Consider the following 9,818-nt stretch of genomic DNA (forward strand, 5'->3'; position numbering starts at 1 on the left):
GTGCCTGCAGCCACCAGGCCCTCGGGGCTCCCACGGCTGGACTTAACCAGGGTGCTCACGCTGGTTATTTTTTTCTTATCGTCAATTATTCAAATCTGTGCTTAAGAAAAACTGGGGGAAAATCAACTATTCCATAATAAACTCAAGGATTTTTTATGAAACCTAAACCCTCTTTTAAAACATGGGGAAAGAGACAGGTGGGGGAAGAGGGGTTGGAAGTGGGGAAAAACCTGAGATTTTCAGAGAGGGGCAGAGGTTTTCCCAGGGTAGCTCAGCTTAGGAGCCCCGGGCTGGTCAGTCTGCCTTTAGGACCATGTATAATGTCCAACCCTCTGTTAAGCCCCTTTCTGGGCTAGTTTGGACACCATGAAGGAATGTGACCCCAGAAGGTCCATAAGCTGCAAGCTTTGTCCCCGGGGTGGTGGTAAGAGTTGGTAGAGCCTTTAAGAGGTGTGGCCTGCTAGTAAGTGGCCAGGTCACTGGGTGTGCTGTCCTCAGAAGGACTTACCATGGTTCTCAAGGGGCCAGTTAGTTCCGAGGAAAGTCCTCACAGAAGAACAAGCCTGACTCCTGAGTCCCTCTGGTTTCCTGTCTCTCCATGTGATCCCTCCTCCTCACCCACACTCCTGCCATGGTGTCATCTGCCATGTTGCCCTGCAGCCAAGTGGTCCAGACAAGCAGCTGCTGGGGCCAGGAACTTCCGGCACTATGAGCTAAATAAACCTTTTTCCTATATAAAACACCCAGGTTCATGTGTTTTGTTATAGCAACAGGCCTCACCTGACTTTGTTTATTGCTGTCATTCTAAGGCCTACCCTGGCACCAGTGTCCTATAAATGTTTCCACTGAGTAAGCTGAGGCTCTGAAGAGCCAGCATGGGGTCATGACAGAGGCAGCAGAGGAAGATGGGAGCAGAGTACGGGGTGACAGGGCCCTATAAAAACGTAAGTCCCTAACCCCTGATTCAGCGGGAGAATTTTTTATCTGTGTAATATATCAGGCATTGAAATACGAGTGTTTTGGAAACGAAAGTTTCACTGCCAAGAAAGTTTGACAATCAATCATTGCAGTAGATAAGGCCTCGGCTCCTCTCTAACTCTGACAGTCATCCAATTAACACCTGGTCCATTAGAACAGGTGGGGCAACCCCAGGAAAGCTTTGTGGTAATTTGCTATCGGTATTTTCTTCTGATGTTCATTTCCAACTCTCAAGGAATCCCAAACAAATGGTAGAGACTCACTGTACTTTCTTTTCAACCCTCTCTTGAGCTGAACCTGAAATCTGTGCGCTCAGAGACGTACAGAAGCTCAGAGGCTCCTTGCTGATGTGTGCCATCGGAGGCTGCGGGGAGTGGAGTGGTGTCTGCAGCTCAGAGGCGCTTTCCTTCCTATGCCCTCCCCTAGCACCCTCCTCAGACAGTCAGACAATGCCATCCATCCCTTGGTGATGGGATGGACGGGGCAATGTGTGTTCCTAACACTGGCATCAGAATCCTTGTAAGGAAAGCTACAAGCTTTGTTTGAGCAAAGTCCCCTTGCTCGAGTTTGTGGGAAGAACTTGGGATGTTGAAGCCAGATTTTTGGCAGGTCCAGGGCTGGACAGAGGTGTGTGCTTGTGGGTATGGGAAGGGCAGGGACTGGTCTGCATTCGATGAGAAAAGAATCCGTTGCTCTTTGGAGGAGGGCAGAGGGGTAAGAAGGGAAGAGTGGGGCCAGAGCGGAAGCCCTGGAGGACTGGAGGTGCTACCTGACTTCCCACGGGCGCCTCACTTTTCCCTGGGTTGCCAGTCTTGGTGCAGCTGAAAGGTGGACAGAGATAAGGAAGGGGTCACCCCACAACTACAGGCAACACTCAGTGTGTCTGGTCAATAACCACCCGAAGCCCAAGCAAGAATGGCTGTCTGCTCCAGCCTCTCAACTTCTCTTTAGGACACAATATGTCAAATCCACACACAAAAAAACACATGCATGGACTATTGATGGGGGTCTCTGTCTTCGTGGGCCAGCACAACCCTACCCTTAAATATCCACATCATTGCCAGGCCCCCCCGGGAAAGGCCCCCCCAGCACCTCTTGCCTTCAGTCCTTGAACCAAGGTGGCCTGTGCACATGCTGGCAGGTGTGAGCATTGAGCTGCGTCAGGGAGCAGAACGCATGAGCGGCAGAGGGCCTGGATCAGAGAGAGCTGAGTGATTTCCCCCGTCTTTCTTTTCAGAGTATGAATGCACGTTTCAAACCCTGCCAGGTCCCCTGTTTGATCACCTCTCTTCATGTTCCAAATCAGGGTTCAAGATGAATTCATGAACTGGCACAGTTTGCAGCAGCTGCACACGTAGCCTGGGGAACATTTGGAATATTAGGCAATTGATTTGCATTCTAATTTGTACACATGTAGATCCAGAGGTAACATGCGCTGAGCATCAGACTATTTTCTGCAGCTGAATGGAGAGAGAAACATTTTTAAAGAGAAACAAATGTTTAAATGTGAAATTTTAAAGTGTTTTATATTGTTTGTTTTGGAGATGGGTTTTGGCTTGTTTTTATGTGTCTGTGGGGTTTTTTAATTTTTTAAATTTGGGGTGCTAGGAATTGAACCCATGCTAAGCATGGGCTTTATCACTAAGCAACACTAAAGCTCCAGAATTCTGTTTTTAAGGGAAAGAAATTCTGGCACATGCTACAAAGTGGATGAACCTCGGGGACATTGTATTAAGTGAAATTAGCCAATTACAAAAAGATCAGTGTGGGGGCCAGGGTCATGGAATCAGAAAGCGGTGGAGGCTGCCAGGGGCTGGGGAGAGGCCGTGGGGAGCTGGTGCTCAGTGGGTCCAGGGTATCACCTTGCAGGATGAGAAGCCTCTGGACTCAGAGGACAGCAAGGCCAACGGGACAACACAATCAGGGCCGGTGAACTGCCCGTGAAGATGGTTCCAGTGGGAACTCTCCTGTTATGTGAATACTGCCACACTTCTAAGAATACGATAACTTATGATTCAATAAATTATACTTTTAAATTGTTTTCAAAAATAATTGCTACTGAAGTTTTTTATATTAATTATAATTTATATTTTGCCTTTTAAGAATAGGTTATTTTGAATGTTTCAGAACAAAATTTTTTTTTCTAAAAATATATATGGAAATATATATGTTTAACTTCTGCTGTGTACTTTACATTTTCCATAAAACATGGTCACATTTTGTTTGTTTTAAATCGAAATATTTTACCAAGCAGTTTGTGAACTTGATTCTTTACACACAGGATAAGCTGCCCTCCGTTGGATTCCTGCTGTGGGTCCTGGAAACAGAAGAGCATCTGGGGCCTGATGACACCCTCCACCCCCCCACGCCCCCCCCCTCTCCCAGCCCTCTGTTGGCTTCCTGCCAATGAAGCCCCTCTGGACATTCTCACCTCCTGAGCTAGCCGCCTCCTCCAGGAAGCCCTTAGTCATCTCAGGCAGAATTACATGCCCCAGGCTAAACCACTGCATTGCTGTGTCCATGCTCTGCTCTGGCAACTGGCTACAATGTTATCTGTCTCCTCATCCTTGTCCTGCCAAGAGGCTACAAGTCTTTGGAAGACAGGTCCAGTGCCTTACTCATCTTTCATTCCCAGTCTCAAGCTCAATACAGATGATCAATAACTGCCTGTTGAAACAACTATATATACATAATGTACATAATTATACATTATTATATAATATTAATATATTATTATATATTATATATCTTATATTACATTATATGTTATATAAAATTTTATACATAACAATGCATATAATATTAATATATATATATATATATATATATATATATATATATATATATAATGTATTTTTGTGTGTGTGGTACTGGGAATTGAACCTTGGGGTGCTCTACCACTGAGCTACATCGCCAGCCCTTTTATTAAAACATTATTTTTCAGTTTGAGAAAGGCTCTCACTAGGTTGCCCAGGCTGGCCTGGAGCTTACCATCCTCCTGCCTCAGCCTCCCAGGTCGCTGAGATTCTAGGTGCCCACCCACCGTGCCCAGCTGTATTTTCTTAATATCACCGTCACTGTTTCTGATGAAAGGGGCTATGGGCTGAAAGGAGTTCTCTTGCTAATTACTGCTCTGGGGGAACTTGATTCCTAAGCTGTCACTTGTCACCAGGCTACCTGGTCCCAACACCTCTCACTAGCTCTCTGCTTTGCTGTTGAGAGCATGAGGAACAATCAAGATCCAAGGCAGAGGAGCTCCCTGAGGGCTCCCCCACGATGACTGTCTCAGAGCCTGAGCTCTCTGGGGACTTTGGGGACTGTTCAGCTCCTGCAGAACCAGCTCCCTGCAGGCCCAGCTCCCAGCAGACCCTGTTCCCAGCTCCAGCTGCCCCAGGAGGCCAATCCCCTGTCCTCCCTGGTGGCATAGTCTGGGGTTTATGCCTGCTGTCCCAACCTAATTTATCTATCACTTTCACTCTCAAATGTGTCCCAGTTTCACAAAAAGCTACTGGTCAACTACAGTGAGGAAACCAACAGGGCCATGCTGCCTTCTCGACGGGTCACCATCATAAAGAAAGAAAGGAAAAAAAAAAAAAAAAAACCTGTGTTCCAACCTTCTCAACTCCAAATGGTGAATGATTCTCCACCCCCGCCCTCAACCCGCCCCCCAGGTCAACCCTGAAAAAAAGGAGAGGACTAAGCTTCCAAGTACTTCCTCCCTCCCCACTAGTCACCTCCCGCCCCTCCCTACTCCCCGCCACACACGTAATGTTTGTGCGATCTGGGAAATTATATTCTGGGAAATTATATTCTTAGAAGTTATGGGAATGTAAGATCTGGAGGGCGAGTTGCGTCGTGTCCACCTCCAGGTGAACAGTGTGGGGCATCCTAAGCGCGAATCTGCAAACAGCCTCAGTTTGCAAGCTGCCAACATACTGGCTGTTTAGAACCTTCTAGGGCATCACCAGCACCAGCTAGAGCTCACTCGGGGCGCACACCCGCCGAGAGACTGTGCAAACCCCTCTCCAGAGTGGGTCCCTGCCTTCCCATCTCCTTCCACAAAGGACTCCCCTGTGGCCCCACGAATGGATGAAAGCCTTTCGCTTCCTCTGTCTCTTTAAGGGCGAGGAGGCGGGCCTCCAGGAAAACACCAATTCCTACTGTACCTCTACAAGAAAAAAGAAAAGAAGAAAGACGGGCGAGCGATAATTGCTCTCTGCCCCCAGGTCCCGACAGAGCGGTGAGTCTCAAACACTTTAAGTAGGCGCCACAAATTGTGCAAGCGCTGGCCGGCTGGCGGCCCGCCCGGTTCACAAGACGGCGGAATCTGGGGGCTCCTGGCAGGGCGAGCCCGAGGGAGGGAGGGAGGGAGGGGCCGCACCCCCGGGGAGGGAGGGGCCTGGACGGCTGGGAGGGAGGGGCCTACATCTGGGAAGGGAGGGGCCTGCACCCCAGGGGAGGCAGGTCTGCACCCCAGGGAGGGAGGGGCCTAACCTGGGGAGGGAGGGGTCGTACCCTGGGGAGGGGGGGCCTGCACCCCGGGGGAGGGAGGGGCCGCACCCCGGAGGGAGGGGCCTGTGATGGTGGGCGGGCCCAGGACCCAGGAGGCGGGAGCTGGGGTCCCGGGGCGGCACCCTTCCCCTGGGGGATTCTTCCCTGCGGGGGAGCTGGTGAGCCCCGCCCCACGGAGCTCACCAGCTCCCCCCCCTCCAGTGTGGACTGCTGCGCGGTGAATTGCCCTGGGGTCCCCACCATGGTGCCCATCCCCACCTCGGGGGCTCACCTCCTGTGCTGGGAAGTTGGATTCCTCTTGTTGGGGCAACTTCGGGATGTGGAGCAAAGATTCAAAGGGCTCTAACGCCAAGCCCCTCTCAGGTGTGGGCCCTGTCCTGGGCAGAGTCAGGTTTTTGCGTGTATGTGTAATCCTTATCCAAACTGAATATAGCCATTTCCATCCCCATTTTGCACGGGGTGGGGGGGGCGGAGGGGGAGAACATAAAATATCTAGTCCAGCTTTGCGAGTGGTAGCAGCGAAGGTATTTGACCCAGAAATTTCTCCTTCTTTCCAGAAATGTCCAGGGTCCCAGAGGCCCTTGTTGAACCTTCCATGCGAAAACATCCTCGACCAGTACTCTCAAGATTCTTAGACATCTGGTCAGTTTACCTCCAAGCCTGGATACCTATCTTCCTCTGTCCCACCCACCACCCCTTTTTCTACCTATTAATTTCTAAGACACTCTTTAAAGTCCAAGGCCAATGACCTGCTCTGATGCTCCCCCAACCTCCAAATTGCAAGTGGTGTCTATCCTCCAGCCTTTTATGTATCTATTTTTGGTGTTAGGAGGAACTTTTGTCCATACTTTATCTTCTCTGGAATCAACTCAACAGCCCTCTCACATCCACTGGGTCATGGAAGTGAAGGTATACAGCCCTGGCAGTGTTGGGGGGATTAGATCTTGTGGCCATCTCCACCTCTGTGTGATGAGCTCCTGGGCAATGGCCTTTGTGTCCCAGTGCCAACACGGTGCCAAGAACCTGGGGCCCCTTAGTAGATGCAGTGAAAAGCAAAGTTGCTTTACGTTACTGAGGAAGGGTCTTATTTCCTCCCTGGGTAGATCCTGTGAAGCATTTCTCCTCCCTTCCTGACGTGGATCCAAATGTGCACTCTGATGTCTTTTTGTTGTTGTTGTTTTCGGTACCAGGGATTGAACTCAGGGTGCTTAACCACTGAGCAACATCCCCAATTTTTATTTTTTAATTTGAGACAGAGTCTCACTAAGTTGCTGAGGGCCTCACTAAGTGGCTGAGGCTGGCTTTGAACTTGGAATCCTCCTGCCTCAGCCTCCTGAGTGACTGAGATTTCAGGTGTGCGTCATCACACTCAGTTCTGATGTCTTCATCACACCTTTCTGCTGTCCAGCAGAACCCACCAGGCAGGAAGTGCCTGCTTACAGGAAATGCTTGCTGATTCCACTGAATTACACCCTAGAGTAGGACTGTTACACCTGTGATGTCCCTGAAGGCTGGCGACCATCCCACGGAAGGCAATCCACGTTCATTCATGCATGCACCCACTCATTCAAATGTCAAGCACAGGCTAACCTCCCGCCAAGAAGATGAGCATGATCCAGGCCTCCAGAAAATTCAAGTCCAGAACTGACTCCATTGAGTTTCAGATATATTCGAGTTGCAAGAAAGCCCCCAGACAGCCAGACCCAGCAAAGCCCTCTGCCCCACTCTCAGTCCCGAACACCGCCGGAACAGCAGGCTGCACCACAGCTCCCGTATGCTGCTCCAAGCCTGGGTGTCTCTCTTCCCTCCTAAGGGGCAATCAGGTAGATATATCATCTGGGTCTTCCCAGTGTGACAGTAAGAATAATACTCTGGATACTTGGTTGTTCAGTGCTCACCAGGACCCAAGGGACTCCTTCCTCTCCCCATTACAGAAATGGAGACTCTGGGAGGTGAAGAATTTTCCCAGATTGCATGACTGACTGGGAGGCAGGTGGTCCATTTGAACTTAGGCAGTCTGGGCATACTGAGCCTGGGAAGCAAAGTCCACATGACATGGCAGAGCAGGTGAGGACAACTTTATACAGGAACAGGAATAGAGAACACTCCACGTAACATCAGATGACAACCGAAGGCATGTCAGACGCCCTGGGCTTCTACAGCTGCCACTTGCCCTGGGTGGTGTATCCATCCCTCCATCTACACAGACACCTGCAGCTGCCGTGACCCTGCAGCTACAGCCTCAAGCCCAGAGTCGGTGCGTGGGCCTATCTCGTGAGCCACAGTGAAGAAGTATGAGCGAGCCTTGACGTGGCTCCCTCAGGCCAGCATCCTGGTACCCGTGTGAGAAGGAAGAACCTCGTGTGCCCTGTGCTGTCACTCCCATCCCAGGACGACGCCTGACTCAGCCTGGCACCAGGCCTGTGGGGCAAATGTTCGGCTTCGTTTAGAATTGATGGTTCATTGGCTTGAAACCTTGCCAGGCCTGATTCATACTTTATAATTTTCCATTTTAATTTCCTGGTATTCTCTGGCACCAAGCCACTTCCTGAAAGGGGCTTTGCCACATTTTCAAATGATCCAACATGGGGCAGGCCACGGGGGCTGACTGGAGCTGCCGTGCTCACATCGGATGCTCGCCATGTGGCCGGGACTGCGGGGAACAGAACAGGCACTCTGGGCTGCTACCTCCCGGGACAGTAATGACTACGCAAGGGCACACTGCAGGAAGGAAGCCACATGTCTGCCACTGAAGCACAAAGGAATTAAACACAAAAGTTCTGCCAGAATCATGAGACCAGCCACAGGCTGTACCCAAACAGAGATGATGGCCCAGACTGGAGGAGGGGCCTATGCGGCAGTCAGATGGGCTGGGTTCCGGAGTCAAAGGCCCCGAGCTTCGTAGGCTCTGAGTGAGCAGCTCTCATCTAGCTCCTCTTATAAGAACTGGGGCCAGGTCCTACCTTAACCCTGAAAAGTCTCCCTTGCTCCATTGGTACAAGGAAACCAAGAGAGTCCCTGCTGGTCACAGTCTTCTCGTGAGAGTTAAAGTGAACCCAAAGCACTTAACCTCCGGCCCAGCTTGCAGGGAGCTTAGAAAACATGAACAATTATTACAGTCCCCTTTTCTTATTTTTAAATAGACTTTATTTTTAGATAAAATTAAGGTTCACAACAACATTGAGCAGAAAGAGCAGGGGTTCCCGTGTCTGCTCTGTCCTCACCCATGCACAGCCTCCCCACCCAGCATCTCACACCAGGGCGTAGGAACCTACCTGGACACTTCATCATCACCCAGGGGTCTGGAACGTGCACGGGGTCTTGGTGTCACGTGTTCTGTGGGTTTTGATGAGTGGGTAACAAACCCATGTCCCCCACTCTGGGTCCTGCAGCTATTTGATCTTTCCACTGTCTCTGTTGCTTTGCCTTTTTGAAATATCCAGACTTGCTTTTTCACTCGGAAGCATGCATTGGAGGCCCCTCCATTTATTTCCCTGGCTGGAGAGCTCCTTTCTTTTTAGGCTTGAACAAGATTCCATTGTCTGGATGTGCGGCCATTTTACTTATCCACTCACCTACTGAAAGGTGCCTTGGTTACCTCCATGTTTTGCAAATTATAAAAACAGCTATTTTAATACTCATGCTGGGGGGTCTGTGTGGACATGAATTCTCATCTCATTTGGGTAAATGCCAAGAAGGGTGATTGCTGAAACATATGGTGAGAGGGTGGGTGTCCAAATCTGTAAGAAACTTACAAATCATCTTCCCACCAGCAAAGAATGACCGTACCCATGGCTCCACATCCTTGACAGATTTTGGTGTTGTCGATTGTTATGGGCTAGATAGGAGGTGTCCCACCCAAAACTCATATGTGAGACAAGGCATATGTGAGGGTTTAGAGGTGACGTGATTGGGTTATGACAGCCTTAACCTAATCAGTGTGACGTCTTCTGTGGTCTGGTAGGTTGTGGCTGGAGGGGGTGGGTCATCAGGGGTGTGCCTTTGGATTTATATTTTGTCCTTGGTGAGCAGAGCTCTCTCTCCCTTCCTGGTACCATGTCCCCAGGTGCATTCCTCTACCACCATCTTGTTCTGCCTCAACTGGAGCCCAGAGCAATGGAGTCAGCCATCTGTGGACTGAGACCTTGGAAACTGTGAGTGCTAAGCAAACCTTTCCTCCTATAAAATTGTTCTTGTCAGGTCTTTTGGTCACAGCAGCAAAAACGCTGGCAGAAGCACTGGAGATCCTGATTTGAGCCATTCTAATAGTTGTGTAGCAGTGTCTCACCCTTGCTTTCATTGGCAGCTCCTGCGGGACTTAGGATGTT

The 9,818-nt window shown here is 50.0% G+C and overlaps 1 long non-coding RNA gene across 1 annotated transcript; it reads left to right on the forward strand.

The window, feature by feature from the left end:
* The first annotated feature begins 5,126 nt into the window (after nt 1-5,126).
* On the forward strand, nt 5,127-9,818 carry LOC144366619 (uncharacterized). Its single transcript, XR_013425704.1, has 3 exons — nt 5,127-5,218; nt 6,048-6,132; nt 9,557-9,818. It is a non-coding gene; the product is annotated as an uncharacterized LOC144366619 (long non-coding RNA).

The sequence above is a fragment of the Ictidomys tridecemlineatus genome, chromosome 1 (assembly GCF_052094955.1).
Source record: "Ictidomys tridecemlineatus isolate mIctTri1 chromosome 1, mIctTri1.hap1, whole genome shotgun sequence".
NCBI lineage: Eukaryota > Metazoa > Chordata > Mammalia > Rodentia > Sciuridae > Ictidomys > Ictidomys tridecemlineatus.